At 45.6% G+C, this 18,089-nt stretch overlaps 1 pseudogene; it reads right to left on the bottom strand.

Annotated features, from left to right (window-relative positions):
• Positions 1-3,774: 3,774 nt before the first annotated feature.
• Positions 3,775-3,892, bottom strand: LOC126089735 (5S ribosomal RNA; annotated as a pseudogene).
• Positions 3,893-18,089: the final 14,197 nt, after the last annotated feature.

Here is an 18,089-nt window from a genome sequence, read left to right as displayed (position 1 = left end):
AAAATTACCGAACTATCAGTTTAATAAGTCACGGCTGCAAAATACTAACACGAATTCTTTACAGACGAATGGAAAAACTGGTAGAAGCCGACCTCGGGGAAGATAAGTTTGGACTCCGTAGAAATATTGGAACACGTGAGGCAATAGTGACCCTACGACTTATCTTACGCGATAGATTAAGGAAAGGCAAACCTATGTTTCTAGCATTTGTAGACTTGGAGAAAGCTTTTCACAATGTTGACTGGAATACTCTCTTTCAAATTCTGAAGATGGCAGGGGTCAAATATAGGGAGCGAAAGGCTATTTACAATTTGTACCGAAACCAGATGGCAGTTATAAGAGTCGAGGGACATGAAACGGAAGCAGTGGTTGGGAAGGGAGTAAGACAGGGTTGTAGCCTCTCCCCGATGTTATTCAATCTGTATATTGAGCAAGCAGTAAAGGAAACAAAAGAAAGATTTGGAATAGGTATCAAAATCCATGGAGAAGAAATAAAAACTTTGAGGTTCGCCGATGACATTGTAATTCTGTCAGAGACAGCAAAGGACTTGGAAGAGCAGTTGAACGGAATGGACAGTGTCTTGAAAGGAGGATATAGGATGAACATCAACAAAAGCAAAAGAGGATAATGGAATGTAGTCGAATTAAGTCGGGTCATGCTTAGGGAATTAGATTAGGAAATGAGACTCTTAAAGTAGTAATTGAGATTTGCTGTTTGGGGAGCAAAATAACTGATGATGGTCAAAGTAGAGAGGATATAAAATGTAGACTGGCAATGGCAAGGAAAGCGTTTCTGAAGAAGAGAAATTTGTTAACATCGAGTATAGATTTAAGTGTCAGGAAGTCGTTTCTGAAAGTATTTGTATGGATTGTAGCCATGTATGGAAGTGAAACATGGACGATAAAAATGTTCAAATGTGTGTGAAATCTTATGGGATTTAACTGCTAAGGTCATCAGTCCATAAGCTTTCACACTACTTAACCTAAATTATCCGAAGGACAAACACACACACCCATGTCCGAGGGAGGACTCGAATCTCCGCCGGGACTAGCCACACAGTCCATGACTGCAGCGCCTAAGACCGCTCGGCTAATCCCGCGCGGCATGGACGATAAATAATTTGGACAAGAAGAGAATAGAAGCTTTCGAAATGTGTTGCTACAGAAGAACGCTGAAGATTTAGATGGGTAGATCACATAACTATTGAGGAGGTATTGAATATAATTGGGAAGAAGAGAAATTTGTGTAGTACAACTTGACTAGAAGAAGGGATCGGTTGGTAGGACATGTTCTGAACCATCAGGGGGTTACCAATTTAGTATTGGAGGGCAGCGTGGAGGGTAAAAATCGTAGAGGGAGGCCAAGAGATGAATACACTAAGCAGACTCAGAAGGTTGTAGGTTGCAGTAGGTACTGGGAGATGAAGAAGCTTGCACAGGATAGAGTAGCATGGAGCGCTGAATCTAACCAGTCTCTGGACTGAAGGCCACAACAACATGAATGCGTTGTACCGCATGATGTACTTTGTACAGCAGAGCATCAGTTCCGAGACGATGATTGTTTGGGTCAGCATAACAATGCATCCTTTCATAAGGCAGCGTCAGTGAGGCGATGGTTTGTGAACGATAACGGACAGGCCTCCCCATAATGCCGATCTGAACCAAATGGAACAAGCCGGTCACGGTGGCCATGCGGTTCTAGGCGCTTCAATCCGGAACCGCGCTGCTCCTACGGTCGCAGGTTCGAATCCTGCTTCGGGCATGGATGTGTGTGATGTCCTTGGGTTAGTTAGGTTTAAGTAGTTCTAAGTTCTCGGGGACTGATGTCCTCATATGTTAAGTCCCTTAGTGCTCGGAGCCACTTGATTTTTTTTTAACCCATTGGGACACCTTTGGAATGAATTAGATCGTGGAATTCCCTCCAGACCTCAACGTCCAACAGCACTACCATCCCTGGTTTAGGCCCTCGCGGGGAATGGGCTGCCACTCCTCCACAGACATTCAGACACTTCCCTGAAAGTGTTGCTAGCAGAGTTCAAGCCGTCAGGAAGGCCCATATTTTGTCCACCAATAATTGTGCGGATATTTTTGAACAGATACCGAATATCGCTTTTATGGCCTACTAAACAAACGCTCTGTCGGATAGACGCGTTGTATCGACCAGAAGGAACAACAGCAGAGCGATAGCAACGGAGTTCTAACCACATCCGCGCAGGAAGAAAGCAGCAACAGCGTGGATAGTGTCCCACATTGCTGACGCAGTCTCCTGCTTTGCGATATAAAGACAGACTTCAGTTTTTAGTTTACCTGATTGAGTTGCATCAGAAGAATGTGACGCATAGAAGATACTTTCCGGCACGACTGAGGTGCAGGAACTGAAAGTGTCTTAACTTATAAGCATCACAAATTGAGTGCATACAAGGAATCTGTGATTATGGCATGTATTGAAAGTGATATTTAACCTGCCTAATTTAAGCTTCTTCGCGGAGGAGATGAAATTAAAGTGCTCACTTTGATCCTTAAACAAGAGGCATACATGACTATATGAAATTTATTTGACATCGGAGACTTTGAAGAAATTACTTTTCATGAAACGAGTGTCAGTAATAGGAATCTGACTGGAATGTTGACTCACTCACCCTCTGACACTGCCATCGATCAAGAACTGTTCATGTGGTATTAATAACGATTAGTCAATCGAAATTGGTACAACCATTAAAGGAATAACAATCATTTCACTGAAATGAACTTTGTTACTAAATCATCATCTTGAGGTTGAAGCTCTTTTGTCCGTGTTTGCTTTAACAATACATATGTTTTGGATAGGGCCCGTCTTTAGCAAAACACAGTTTTGTTTTTTATCACGAACATGTTTCACTGCAGTTGTAGCATCAACAGTGGGCTTTTATTCTATGGCTGTTAAAGATAAAGAATGTTCTTTACTCTTTGTATACATGTAAATATTAATTTTTAAAATCGTAATTACAAGTTTTCTTCAAAAATCTGTAATTACACCCAATCACCTGACCACGTTCGAAGTCCGTCAGTTCCACGGAGCGCCCCATTCTGCTTTCCCAAGAACCTAATCACTACTGAGGTCACTGATATGAAGTACTTGGCAGTAGCTGGTAGCACACCGCACCTAATATCAAAAACGTATGTTCCGGGGTTGTCCGCATACTTTTGATCACGTAGACCTCAGGCACAGAGCCAGCAAGATGAGACTTTTGATAAACCTAGAGAAAACAGTATATATGGAAACAGATCGAGCAATACAACCAGATCCACACTTTAAAATAGATCACCATTCTAGATTCAGAAAAGTTTATCAATGTCAATGCCTTCGATCGCGCTTCCGCAGTACAAATATCATAACACTGGATATAAATGAGAGAATAGCCTCAGATCAAGATGTCTGTAAGCTCTGAGAAGCCAACTCAAAAGTAAAGCTTTGTCAGTCACCACAAACATGAAGAGGTGTAAACCCATCATCCGCCCAGTAGTACTGTATGTTTCGGAAAGATGGACGCTTACCGAGAAAGAGAGAGAAAAACCGAATGTTTTCGAAAGAGTGATGGGAAAAATCTGGGGACCTACTAAGCTCCTCCCGCACAGGTCATGAAGGCCCAAAGGTACCGACCGGCCGCCGTGTCATCCTCACACTGGATGCGGATATGGAGGGGCATGTGGTATGTCAGTTTCCAAGACCGGAGCCGCTACTCCTCAATCAAGTAGCTCCTCAATTTGCCTCACAAGGGCTGAGTGCACCCCGCTTGCCAATAGCGCTCGGCAGACCGAATGGTCACCCATCCAAGTGCTAGCCAAACCCAACAGCGCTTAACGTCGGTGATCTGACGGGAACCGGTGTTACCACTGCGGCAAGGCCGTTGGCTAGCTACCCACTAACGTCCAGAAATTAAAAAGTAGGAGACTGTACTGTGATAGTGCCACGCAAAACAACAAGGTGTGCAAGCCAGAATGAAAGAGAAAAACTGAATGTTTTTGAAAGAAAAGTGATGAGAAAAATCTGGGAACCTGTGTTGGAGAATGGCATATGGAGAATTCGAAAGAACAATGAAATTTATCAATTAATGAAGCAACCCACATAAAAGAAGGTTGTATGCATGGAAGAATCCTGGAGATACTAGAAGGTATCAGATAGATTATATAATTGTAAGACAGAGATTTAGGAACCAGGTTTTAAATTGTAAGACATTTCCAGGAGCAGATGTGGACTCTGACCAAAATCTATTGGTTATGAACTGTAGATTAAAACTGAAGAAACTGCAAAAAGGTGGGTATTTAAGGAGATGGGACCTGGATAAACTGACTAAACCAGAGGTTGTAGAGAGTTTCAGGGAGATCATAAGGGAACAATTGACAGGAATGGGGGAAAGAAATACAATAGAAGAAGAATGGGTAGCTCTGAGGGATGAAGTAGTGAAGGCAGCAGAGGATCAAGTAGGTAAAGAGACCAGGGCTCTTAGAAATCCTTGGGTAACAGAAGAAATATTGAATTTAATTGATGAAAGGAGAAAATATAAAAATGCAGTTAATGAAGCAGGCAAAAAAGAATACAAACGTCTCAAAAATGAGATCGACAGGAAATGCAATATGGCTAAGCAGGGATGGCTAAGAGGACAAATGTAAGGATGTAGAGGCTTATATCACTAGGGGTAAGATAGATACTGCCTACAGGAAAATTAAAGAGACCTTTGGAGAAAAGAGAGTCACTTGCATGAATATCAAGAGCTTTGATGGAAACCCAGTTCTAAGCAAAGAAGGGAAAGCAGAAAGGTGGAAGGAGTATATAGAGGGTTTATACAAGGGCAATGTACTTGAGGACAATATTGTGGAAATGGAAGAGGATGTAGATGAAGATGAAATGGGAGATACGATACTGTGTGAAGAGTTTGACAGAGCACTGAAAGACCTGAGTCGAAACAAGAACCCGGGAGTAGACAACATTCCATTGGAACTACCGACGGCCTTGGGAGAGCCAGTCATGACTAAGCTCTACCATATGGTGAGCAAGATGTATGAGACAGGGGAAATACTCTCAGACTTCAAGAAGAATATAACAATTCCAATCCCAAAGAAAGCAGGTGTTGACAGGTGTGAAAATTACCGAACTATCAGTTTAATAAGTCACAGCTGACAAAATACTAACGTGAATTCTTTACAGACTAATGGAAAAACTGGTAAAAGCGGACCTCGGGAATGATCAGCTTGGATTTCGTAGAAATGTTGGAACACGTGAGGCAATATTCACCTTACGACTTATCTTAGAAGAAAGATTAAGGAAAGGCAAACCTACGTTTCTAGCATTTGTAGACTTAGAGAAAGCTTTTGACAATGTTGACTGGAATACTCTCTTTCAAATTCTAAAAGTGGCAGGGGTAAAATACATGGAGCGAAAGGCTATTTACAATTTGTACAGAAACCAGATGGCAGTTATAAGAGTTGAGGGACATGAAAGGGAAGCAGTGGTTGGGAAGGGAGTGAGACAGGGTTGTAGCCTCTCCCCAATGTTATTCAATCTGTATATTGAGCAAGCAGTAAAGGAAACAAAAGAAAAATTCGGAGTAGGTATTAAAATCCATGGAGAAGAAATAAAAACTTTGAGGTTCGCCGATGACATTGCAATTCTGTCAGAGACAGCAAAGGACTTGGAAGAGCAGTTGAACGGAATGGACAGCGTCTTAAAAGGAGGATATAAGATGAACATCAACAAAAGCAAAACGAGGATTATGGAAGGTAGTCGAATTAAGTTGGGTGATGTTGAGGGAATTAATTAGGAAATGAGACACTTAAAGTAGTAAAGGAGTTTTTCTATTTGGGGAGCAAAATAACTGATGATGGTCGAAGTAGAGAGGATATAAAATATAGAATGGCAATGGCAAGGAAAGCTTTTCTGAAGAAGAAAGATTTGTTAGCATCGAGTATAGATTTAAGTGTCAGGAAGTCGTTTCTGAAAGTATTTGTATGGAGTGTAGCCATGTATGGAAGTGAAACATGGACGATAAATAGTTTGGACAAGAAGAGAATAGAAGCTTTCGAAATGTGGTGCTACAGAAGAATGCTGAAGATTCGATGGGTAGATCACATAACTAATGAGGAAGTATTGAATAGGATTGGGGAGAAGTTTGTGGCACAACTTGACCAGAAGAAGGGATCGGTTGGTAGGACATGTTCTGAGGCATCAAGGGATCACCAATTTAGTATTGGAGGGCAGTGTGGAGGGTAAAAATCGTAGATAGACCAAGAGATGAATACACTAAGCAGATTCAGAAGGATGTAGGTTGCAGTAAGTACAGGGAGATGAAGAAGCTTGCACAGAACAGGGTAGCATGGAGAGCTGCATCAAACCAGTCTCAGGACTGAAGACTACAACAACAACAACAACAACAACAACAACCCACTATCATCCAGAAATTAAAAAGTAGGAGAGTGCAATGGGCTGGACATGTGGCCAGAATGGACAACAACAGAATCACCAAGTAAGCATTTGAAGGAACTCTCCAGGCAACAAGACCATTGGGCCGACCTCGTAGAAGGTGGAAAGATGACATAGAGAAGGACATCGCAGCATTAGGAATTTCTGCAGGGTGGAGACAGGCTGCGAGAGATAGAAGGCGGTGGAAGAAGATCGTTGATGCAGCGCGTGGTCTACAGGGCCAGTGATCGCTGAGAAGAGAGAGAGAGAGAGAGAGAGAGAGAGAGAGAGAGAGAGGAGACTGCAACGGGCTGGGCATGTGGCTAGAATGGAAACCAACAGAATAGGCCCTTAGAAAGCATTTGAGATCACTCTCCGAGCAACAACAGCATTGGGCGACCTCGCACACGGTGTAGAGATGACGTAGAGGAATACATCGCAGTATTAGAAACCCCGCAGGGTGGAGAGAGACAGCGAGAGATAGAAAAAGATGGAAGCAGATCTGGATGGAGTGCGTGGTCTACAGGACCTTTGATCGATAAATGAAGTTTTCTTAAAATGGTTTGTCGCTCTCACTGGCGCGCGTACTGCGGTGACAAGATTCAAGCACGTTTGAATTCAAAACGTCGCGAGTTGTGGAAAAAAAGAGGATAGGTGTGAACACAAAATAAGCAGTCTCGCATATGCGGATGACTTAGCTGTGATGGCAGATTCGATTGAAAGTTTGCAAAGTAATATTTCAGAGCTAGATCAGATATGTAAAGACTATGGTATGAGGAGTAGCATCTCCAAAACGAAAGTAATGTCAGTGGGAAAGAGATATAAACGGATTGAGTGCCAAATAGGAGGAACAAAGTTAGAACAGGTGGACGGTTTCAAGTACTTAGGATGCATATTCTCACAGGATGGCAACACAGGGAAAGAACTGGAAGCGAGGTGTAGCAAAGCTAATGCAGTGAGCGCTCAGCTACGATCTATTCTCTTCTGCAAAAAGGAAGTCAGTACCAAGACTAAATTATCTGTGCACCGTTCAATCTTTCGACCAACTTTGTTGTATGGGGGCGAAAGCTGGGTGGATTCAGGTTACCTTATCAACAAGGTTGAGGTTACGGATATGAAAGTAACTAGGATGATTGCAGGTACTAGCAGATGGGAACAATGGCAGGAGGGTGTCCACAATGACGAAATCAAAGAAAAACTGGGAATGAACTCTATAGATGTAGCAGTCAGGGCGAACAGGCTTAGATGGTGGAGTCATGTTACACGCATGGGAGAAGCAAGGTTACCCAAGAGACTCATGGGTTCAGCAGTAGAGGGTAGGAGGAGTCGGGACAGACCAAGGAGAAGGTACCTGGATTCGGTTAAGAATGATTTTGAAGTAATAGGCTTAACATCAGAAGAGGCACCAATGTTAGCACTGAATAGGGGATCATGGAGGAATTTTATAAGGGGGACTATGCTCCAGACTGAACGCTGAAAGGCATAATGATGATGATGATGATGATGAGGTAGCGCCAAGGACGTCGCTCACATAGGACACTTCCGTAATTACACCTGCAGTTGGGTTTTGTAGTCTGACGTTGTCGCTAGCTGTGGGCCGCTTCTGTTGTTCACGTGGGGCGCGTCCTGACTCGCGCCCAGTTCAGACGGTGCAACACCCGAGGGCAACTTGGCGCTGGTGAGGCGGCAGCCAGCTATGCAGGGCAGTGGTGGCTGGGTCGTTGCCGCGGGGACGCGCGCCAGCGCAGCAAGTGCACGGGGGGCGGATGTGGCTGGCGCGGAGCGAGGCTGCGTTATTAATTATAGAAGGCGCGGAGCACATCTGGCGGGCTGACGCAGCCGCCAGTGGCACGGCCCAGACCGGACCAGCACCGCGCGGCGCGGCCCCACGCGCTCCCGATTTACGAGCAGCGAGCAGCCGGCCAGATGCCGGCCGCTCCCTTATCGTGCTCTCCGACCCAGACGGACCCGTCAACGGCCGCACTTTATCACCTGACGTACCAGTCGCCGATACCTCAGCCGCTCTTTCCTACTACACTCCTGGAAATGGGAAAAGGAACACATTGACACCGGTGTGTCAGACCCACCATACTTGCTCCGGACACTGCGAGAGGGCTGTACAAGCAATGATCACACGCACGGCACAGCGGACACACCAGGAACCGCGGTGTTGGCCGTCGAATGGCGCTAGCTGCGCAGCATTTGTGCACCGCCGCCGTCAGTGTCAGCCAGTTTGCCGTGGCATACGGAGCTCCATCGCAGTCTTTAACACTGGTAGCATGCCGCGACAGCGTGGACGTGAACCGTATGTGCAGTTGACGGACTTTGAGCGAGGGCGTATAGTGGGCATGCGGGAGGCCGGGTGGACGTACCGCCGAATTGCTCAACACGTGGGGCGTGAGGTCTCCACAGTACATCGATGTTGTCGCCAGTGGTCGGCGGAAGGTGCACGTGCCCGTCGACCTGGGACCGGACCGCAGCGACGCACGGATGCACGCCAAGACCGTAGGATCCTACGCAGTGCCGTAGGGGACCGCACCGCCACTTCCCAACAAATTAGGGACACTGTTGCTCCTGGGGTATCGGCGAGGACCATTCGCAACCGTCTCCATGAAGCTGGGCTATGGTCCCGCACACCGTTAGGCCGTCTTCCGCTCACGCCCCAACATCGTGCAGCCCGCCTCCAGTGGTGTCGCGACAGACGTGAATGGAGGGACGAATGGAGACGTGTCGTCTTCAGCGATGAGAGTCGCTTCTGCCTTGGTGCCAATGATGGTCGTATGCGTGTTTGGCGCCGTGCAGGTGAGCGCCACAATCAGGACTGCATACGACCGAGGCACACAGGGCCAACACCCGGCATCATGGTGTGGGGAGCGATCTCCTACACTGGCCGTACACCACTGGTGATCGTCGAGGGGACACTGAATAGTGCACGGTACATCCAAACCGTCATCGAACCCATCGTTCTACCATTCCTAGACCGGCAAGGGAACTTGCTGTTCCAACAGGACAATGCACGTCCGCATGTATCCCGTGCCACCCAACGTGCTCTAGAAGGTGTAAGTCAACTACCCTGGCCAGCAAGATCTCCGGATCTGTCCCCCATTGAGCATGTTTGGGACTGGATGAAGCGTCGTCTCACGCGGTCTGCACGTCCAGCACGAACGCTGGTCCAACTGAGGCGCCAGGTGGAAATGGCATGGCAAGCCGTTCCACAGGACTACATCCAGCATCTCTACGATCGTCTCCATGGGAGAATAGCAGCCTGCATTGCTGCGAAAGGTGGATATACACTGTACTAGTGCCAACATTGTGCATGATCTGTTGCCTGTGTCTATGTGCCTGTGGTTCTGTCAGTGTGATCATGTGATGTATCTGACCCCAGGAATGTGTCAATAAAGTTTCCCCTTCCTGGGACAATGAATTCACGGTGTTCTTATTTCAATTTCCAGGAGTGTACATGTCCCACCACAGGTACCTGATTTCCGCTACTGCCACTACTCCCGCGTCAGCTTTGCACTGGAGTTCCATCCACACACCTGTGCACACTCCTCGGTGCTCTGCAAAGTACATGGCAGAGGATAATTTGTACCACTGGACGTCCATTTCCTTTCCTGTTCCACTCGGAAATCAGTGAAAAAAAATGGTTCAAATGGCTCTGAGCGCTATGGGACTTAACTGCTGAGGTAATCAGTCCCCTAGAACTTAGAACTACTTAAACCTAACTAACCTAAGGACATCAAACACATACATGCCCGAGGCAGGATTCGAACCTGCGACCGTAGCGGTCGCGCGGTTCCAGACTGTAGCGCCTAGAACCGCTCGGCCACCCCGTCCGGCAAACCAGTGAAGGAGAAATTATTTTTCTAACAGGACTTCATCACAGCTACAGTTGTTATTTTTACTAGTGAACCCAGAGTGCTTTGAAATACGAGGCATATTCAGAAAGGAAATGTAATGTACCCATAACGAGCCGGCCGAGCGGTTCTAGGCACTACAGTCTGGAACCGCGCGACCGCTACGGTCGCAGGTTTGAATCCTGCCTCGGGCATGGATGTGTGTGATGTCCTTAGGTTAGTTAGGTTTAAGTAGTTCTAAATTCTAGGGGACTAACGACCTCAGAAGTTAAGTCCCATAGTGCTCAGAGCCATTTGAACCAGTTTTTACCCATAACGGGCTTTGTAGTTTGTTTTTAGTGTTGGCAACACTGAGTGGTAAAGGGGGGAGGGAGCGGAGGGGAAAATCCCCTGACCGCCCGCATCTCGTGGTCGTGCGGTAGCGTTCTCGCTTCCCACGCCCGGGTTCCCGGGTTCGATTCCCAGCGGGGTCAGGGATTTTCTCTGCCTAGTGATGGCTGGGTGTTGTGTGCTGTCCTTAGGTTAGTTAGGTTTAAGTAGTTCTAAGTTCTAGGGGACTGATTACCTCAGCAGTTGAGTCCCTTAGTGCTCAGAGCCATTTGAACCAAAATCCCCAGACCAGAGCCTGCTTCGAAGGAACACGGCAATACGTAAGCTCAATGTTGTAGTGTCCAGTTGCGTCAAAGATGTCGAAATACGAGCTACGTGCTCTGATCTGCGTCCTCCTCGCGGCAGGAATAACACCTACCAAAATGTTTTCGCGAATCAAAACGGTTTGTGGCGAAGGTGTTATTAACAGAACAAGTATGGTTTACTGATAGGAGGTATAGTGGAGGCGGAAGAAATGTTAACGAAGATCTTTCATTGTGACTGATGAGTTGATGCAAAAAAAATCGAGGAAACTGTCCGTGATGACCGCAGACTGCCAGTGGATGAAATTTCTGCGATGTTTCCGCAAGTCTCCTCTACGAGACGCTCACAGAAACGTTCGAATATCGGAAACTGTGCGCATGATTGATCCTGAAACAGCTGACAGAGATGCACAAGAAAAATCGTGTGAACAGCGCCGGCGAGTTTCTTGAGCAACTTAACTGGAAGGTGAGGATTTTCTGAGCTGTGTTGTGACTGGAGACGAAACGTCGCTGGATTATAACAGGCCTCAGATAAAAAGACAGTCGTGACAATGGCGTCTCATCAATAACCCATCTGCGAAAAGTTCAAAAATCGCAATGTCCGGCAAAAAATTCATGGCCTCAATGTTTTGGGACCGGTAATGCATCATTTTGATCGAATTTCTGCCTCAGGGGAATCATCGATTCACAACGATATTGTAAGACGCTAAAAAAAATAAAAATAAAAGAGAGAGAGAGAGAGAGAGAGAGAGAGAGAGAGAGAGAGAGAGAGAGGTGCATTCAAAACAAAAGGAGGGGAATTCTGACGAGAGAACTGTCCTTGTTTCACACAGACCGTCGTCACATAGCCTTAGCCACTAGAACACTCTTGGACTCAAAAATGTTCAAATGTGTGTGGAATCTTATGGAACTTAACTGCTAAGGTCATCAGTGCCTAAGCTTACACACCACTTAACCTAAATTATCGTAAGGACAAACACGCACATCCATGTCCGAGGGAGGACTCGAGCCTCCGGAGGGACCAGGTGCTCTGGACAAGCACGCACATCCATGTCGGAGGGAGGACTCGAGCCTCCGGAGGGACCAGGTGCTCTTGGACTCATTTGGTTGGGATGTTATGAGCCACACCTCTTTTTCCGTTTCAGCGGTGGGGGCTGGCGGGGGCATGTGGAATGTTATGGGACTTAACTGCTAAGGTCATCAGTCCCTAAGCTTACACACCACTTAACCTAAATTATCGTAAGGACAAACACGCACATCCATGTCCGAGGGAGGGCTCGAGCCTCCGGAGGGACCAGGTGCTCTGGACAAGCACGCGCATCCATGTCCGAGGGAGGACTCGAGCCTCCGGAGGGGCCGGGTGCTCTTGGACTCATTTGGTTGGGATGTTATGAGCCACACCTCTTTTTCCGTTTCAGCTGTGGGGGCTGGCGGGGGCATTGCTAACAACATTCCCCTTTATATACAGTCATAGAACATAAATCGCAACACCAAGAAAGAGTTATGCGACATAAACGAAGGTAGATGGGCGTGCTTCTACATCTGAAAGATGATATCTATTCCAGTTTAACGAAAGTGTCATAAGAGTGGCGATAGTAGCGCCACTATGATGATGCAAACCAGGTTTGCTTTAAATACACGCTGAAACTATCGGGAGCCTTAGTTACCTTTGAGGCTTGACGTGGTGCGTTGATGTTAATCTACAATGCCTTTAAGGCGACAAAGACGACATTATCAACACCACGCTGAATTTGAATGAGGTCGTGTAACAGCGCTACGTGAAGCTGGGTGTCCCTTGTACAATACTACAGAAAGACTTGGCAGGAATGTAGTCACTGTCCATAATTGCTGGCAACGGTGGCCACGGGAATGTACGGTCGCAAGAAGACCGTTCTCCGGACGGCCACGTGGCACTGCCGAGAGCGAAGACCCCATATTTGACGTAGGGCTCTGCCGCATCGTACACCGACCTGAGCAGCAGTTGACACCACAGTGACACAACGAATTGTTACAAATAGGTTACTTCAAGGACAGCTACAGGGTGTTTCAAAAATGACCGGTATATTTGAAACGGCAATAAAAACTAAACGAGCAGCGATAGAAATACACCGTTTGTTGCAATATGCTTCGGACAACAGTACATTTTCAGGCGGACAAACTTTCGAAATTACAGTAGTTACAATTTTCAACAACAGATGGCGCTGCAAGTGATGTGAAACATATAGAAGACAACGCAGTCTGTGGGTGCGCCATTCTGTACGTCATCTTTCTGCTGTAAGCGCGTGCTGTTCACAACGTGCAAGTGTGCTGTAGACAACATGGTTTATTCCTTAGAACAGAGGATTTTTCTGGTTTTGGAATTCCACCGCCTAGAACACAGTGTTGTTGCAACAAGACGAAGTTTTCAACGGAGGTTTAATGTAACCAAAGGACCGAAAAGCAATACAATAAAGGATCTGTTTGAAAAATTTCAATGGACTGGGAACGTGACGGATGAACGTGCTGGAAAGGTAGGGCGACCGCGTACGGCAACCACAGAGGGCAACGCGCAGCTAGTGCAGCAGGTGATCCAACAGCGGCCTCGGGTTTCCGTTCGCCGTGTTGCAGCTGTGGTCCAAATGACGCCAACGTCCACGTATCGTCTCATGCGCCAGAGTTTACACCTCTATCCATACAAAATTCAAACGCGGCAACCCCTCAGCGCCGCTACCATTGCTGCACGAGAGACATTCACTAACGATATAGTGCACAGGATTGATGACGGCGATATGCATGTGGGCAGCATTTGGTTTACTGACGAAGCTTATTTTTACCTGGACGGCTTCGTCAATAAACAGAACTGGCGCATATGGGGAACCGAAAAGCCCCATGTTGCAGTCCCATCGTCCCTGCATCCTCAAAAAGTACTGGTCTGGGCCGCCATTTCTTCCAAAGGAATCATTGGCCCATTTTTCAGATCCGAAACGATTACTGCATCACGCTATCTGGACATTCTTCGTGAATTTGTGGCGGTACAAACTGCCTTAGACGACACTGCGAACACCTCGTAGTTTATGCAAGATGGTGCCCGGCCACATCGCACGGCCGACGTCTTTAATTTCCTGAATGAATATTTCGATGATCGTGTGATTGCTTTGGGCTATCCGAAACATACAGGAGGCGGCGTGGATTGGCCTCCCTATTCGCCAGACATGAACCCCTGTGACTTCTTTCTGTGGGGACACTTGAAAGACCAGGTGTACCGCCAGAATCCAGAAACAATTGAACAGCTGAAGCAGTACATCTCATCTGCATGTGAAGCCATTCCGCCAGACACGTTGTCAAAGGTTTCGGGTAATTTCATTCAGAGACTACGCCATATTATTGCTACGCATGGTGGATATGTGGAAAATATTGTACTATAGAGTTTCCCAGACCTCAGCGCCATCTGTTGTTGAAAATTGTAACTACTGTAATTTCGAAAGTTTGTCTGCCTGAAAATGTACTGTTGTCCCAAGCATATTGCAACAAACGGTGTATTTCTATCGCTGCTCGTTTAGTTTTTATTGCCGTTTCAAATATACCGGTCATTTTTGAAACACCCTGTATGAGCCAGACGACGTGCAGTGTGCATTACACTGACCCCAAACAACCGGTATTTGCGTCTTCAGTGACATCAGCCGAGAGCTCGTTGGAGGGCAGGGAGAGGGTGTTTCTGATAAAAGTTGGATCTGACTCCGTTCCAGCGATGGCCATATGTTGGTTAGAAGGAGGCCACTTGAAGACCTGCAGCCAGTTTGTCTGCGTGCTAGACACACTGGACCCCAAATTTGGAAGACTATCTGGTGATTGGACCTGTTGGACTGCCATTCATGAACAGCATTACAGGGGGTACTTTCCAAGAGGATAACGCTTGCCCACATACCTCTGTTGTAACCCAACATGCTCTACAGATGGTCAACATATTGCTTTGGCCTGGTCGACCACCAGCTGTGTCTCCTATCGAGCACATGTGGGATGTCATCGGACGACAAATCCAGTGTCGTCCACAAACAGAATTAACCGTGCCTGTATTGACAGACCAAGTTCAACATGCATGGAACTCCAGCCCACAAATTGACATCCGGCACCTGTACAACACAATGCAAGCACTTCTTCATGCTTGCATTCCACATTCTAGCGGTTACACCGGTTATTAATGTACCAACATTTCACATTTTCTATGGCTGATCTCGCGCTTACATTAACCTGTGACCCTGCAATGTTAATCACTTAGATACGTTACCTAGACAAATGTGGATCCGAAATTTCGTTGCTCTACATTAATAACTTTTTGATGTTGCGATCTTTTTCCGTCAGTGTATTGAATATCTCTCTGTACCATTAAAAAATTAATAGCCTATGTCCATCTAACTGTTTATTAGAGTATCATGTGAAAATTAGAAGTAAATCGCTTAAGAATTTTTTCGAGTATTTCGGTAACAACTTTAAACAACGACTTGCTTTATATAGTAGTACGTTAAACAACGCCTTCCCTTATATAGTAGCATAGAAGATTATTATTTCCGAAGGACTATTCAAAGTACTTCGTAGTGGGTATTTGCCTTCCTATGTGTCCATACTTCTGTCATCCTCTTCGTGTGGGTTTTCTTGTTGTCTTCAGAACTTTTTGTTCTAATCTGCTTCTATGGTTTTTCCTCTTGGGCATCTTGCCATTTGTGAACTTGGACCTGAATATTTCGCAGTTTTGGATGTCTCCTGGTGTAATTCCTGGCAATTTAAGATGAGTTTTGATCTCGCCAATACATTTCATTTACTTAGCATTATTCATGTTGTCAGAGAATCCGACTGCTTATTGGTTTTGTATGTCTGTCTGGGTTCATTCATTCAATGTGTCCAATAGAATTTTAACTTGCGTTTTATAATGTGGTTAAGGATATCTGTCTGTTGTTTGATTTCCTGCTTGCTCTCTGAGTCGGTATTATTCGTCTGTAAGTTTTGGGTCTCGAATATTTTCTTACGATTTCGCGTTCCTTTTTCTCATTGTTTCCAGTGTCTGCTTCTCCGTTCAAATTTTGTGTCTCTGAACTACAAAGGCATTCTAGATTAATTACTGTACTGTAATGTTTTGAACGGCATGCAGATACTTTTCTTGTAGTATATATTTTGGGTAAGTCGATAAGCTATTCCCACCTTTTGGCATCTAATTTCGTGTGGTTTTTTATTATTATTTATTTACATGCCATTCTCTGTGACTACATTCTGGGTTGCAATTATATTCCCAAGCGCTCATTTTCGTTAACAGTCAAGCTCATCACTGGTCACAGCGTTTAGTAAAATTGCGTCGGTCGTTGTTTATCACATGTTTATACAATTGTAGTGAAACTGTAACCAGTGACGTAGACATGTTCCAGCTTGGCTTCCGTGTGCTTCATTTTTGTTAACACCTCGCTGAGTGTCCTAGTAGCCCACGGTCATGATTTCTTAGTAGAAAAGGCGTTTAGATAGTAAAACTCGAAGGCCGCTTAACAGACTTCGAACTAATCGCAAAGAATGAAATACAAATAAAAAATAAAAACAAAAAGTTTACCTGTAGTCGATCGTCTGTTTCCAGAAAATACTGTATCAGCAACGGATCCGTAAATGAAGTACTCCCTCGATAATAATGAAGAAGATCACGAAAAAATCATTTCCTGCATGTCACAGTACGAGCCCCAAACTTCCTATTTTTCTCCATTACGGGCAATACGCGAAATGAACTTGAAGCCGGCAGAATCGTTCTGTAGCCTATCGCAAATGCTGGTTCTGCAAATTTCCTCAATAGCGTTTCGCTGAAGGATCATTTTCTACCTTCAAACACGGAGCATTTACCGAACACGACCATAGTGATGAAACCTACCGTTTGCAAATATTAGCAGCATGCTTCTGAACTTCTACGGTTAAGCCGACCTGGCGGGAATTTCACGCAGTCCATCGGTACACAGGAATAGGTCGCGCTAGTGTTCTGGCCACGGTGTCCTCTATACGAGTAGGTGCGATCCACTTTCCCGGAATCCTCTCAATAAACCATAGTCGGCCAATCGCATTCCATAAAACAGATCTCGTTCGCTCGTTCTATTTCGTGCTATTTTGCGAAGTTACGCCTCGATATATAATCGATATGTCTGAACCACAACAACGTACCATTTATTCTGTACTCCAACATTCCAAGAATGTCTCTTTTACCCATCCACACTAACTTACATTTAGACACATTTAAAGCAAGCTGCTACCCATAGTACCGAACAAAAATACTATCCGAGTCATCCTCCAATGGTCCCTCCACACATTTACACACACAACAGTGTAAGCAGTCTCTCGGATCACTTACACATTCACACTTCCCAGGTATACTCGTCACGTTACCTTTCACTTCTGACGTGCGTCCGCCACCCACGACAACGTAGTGAGTTATATTACTCGCAAAATTTTCGAGTCAGGCATTTGACTGAGAATCTACTTCGTGTGCTGGGACGATTGTTAACATTGTTGCTGGTAGCGTGTCGAACACGCCCACGCAAAACATACTTCTGAGAAGGGCGAACTATGTTTAGCTTGTGCTGTGCTTTCGAATACCATGCATATTCACTGACGTAAGACTTTCTATTTTTGTATAAAAAAATTCATTGGGTAGATTTTGCTCCTTTCTATTGTGCAGCAGATCTTTGATGTTGTGTGTTTCACTTCACAAAATCTTCTGAGGTCATCGGCACCTAGGCTTACACACTACTCTACTTAACCTAACTAAGACTGACTTACGCTAAGGACAACACACACACACACACACACACACACACATACCCTTGCTCCAGAGAAGACTCGAACCTCCGATGCATTCAAGTACAGAGGAGGTAACGCTAAATGCGTAAGGATATGAACAGATTCTACGGCATTGCGCACTGCATACAGTAGAGGTACTTTTCTGACACTGCGACTGTTTCTATGGACATGACAACTCACTGTCATAAAACGGGTTCTGCGAGGCGTTGGTATGTTTAGAATAACATTCCTGAAATAGAATGGTCTTTTTCAGATTCCCAATGTGAACCCAGTGGAATGCCTCCCTAACGATTCAGAATGTCTACCGCGCTCCGGACCCCAGTACCCAACACCGCTACCTTCTCAGCTTTCGCCTCTTCATCTACA

This window comes from Schistocerca cancellata, chromosome 6 (assembly GCF_023864275.1).
Source record: "Schistocerca cancellata isolate TAMUIC-IGC-003103 chromosome 6, iqSchCanc2.1, whole genome shotgun sequence".
NCBI lineage: Eukaryota > Metazoa > Arthropoda > Insecta > Orthoptera > Acrididae > Schistocerca > Schistocerca cancellata.
This window is presented reverse-complemented; position numbering and strand designations above follow the sequence as displayed.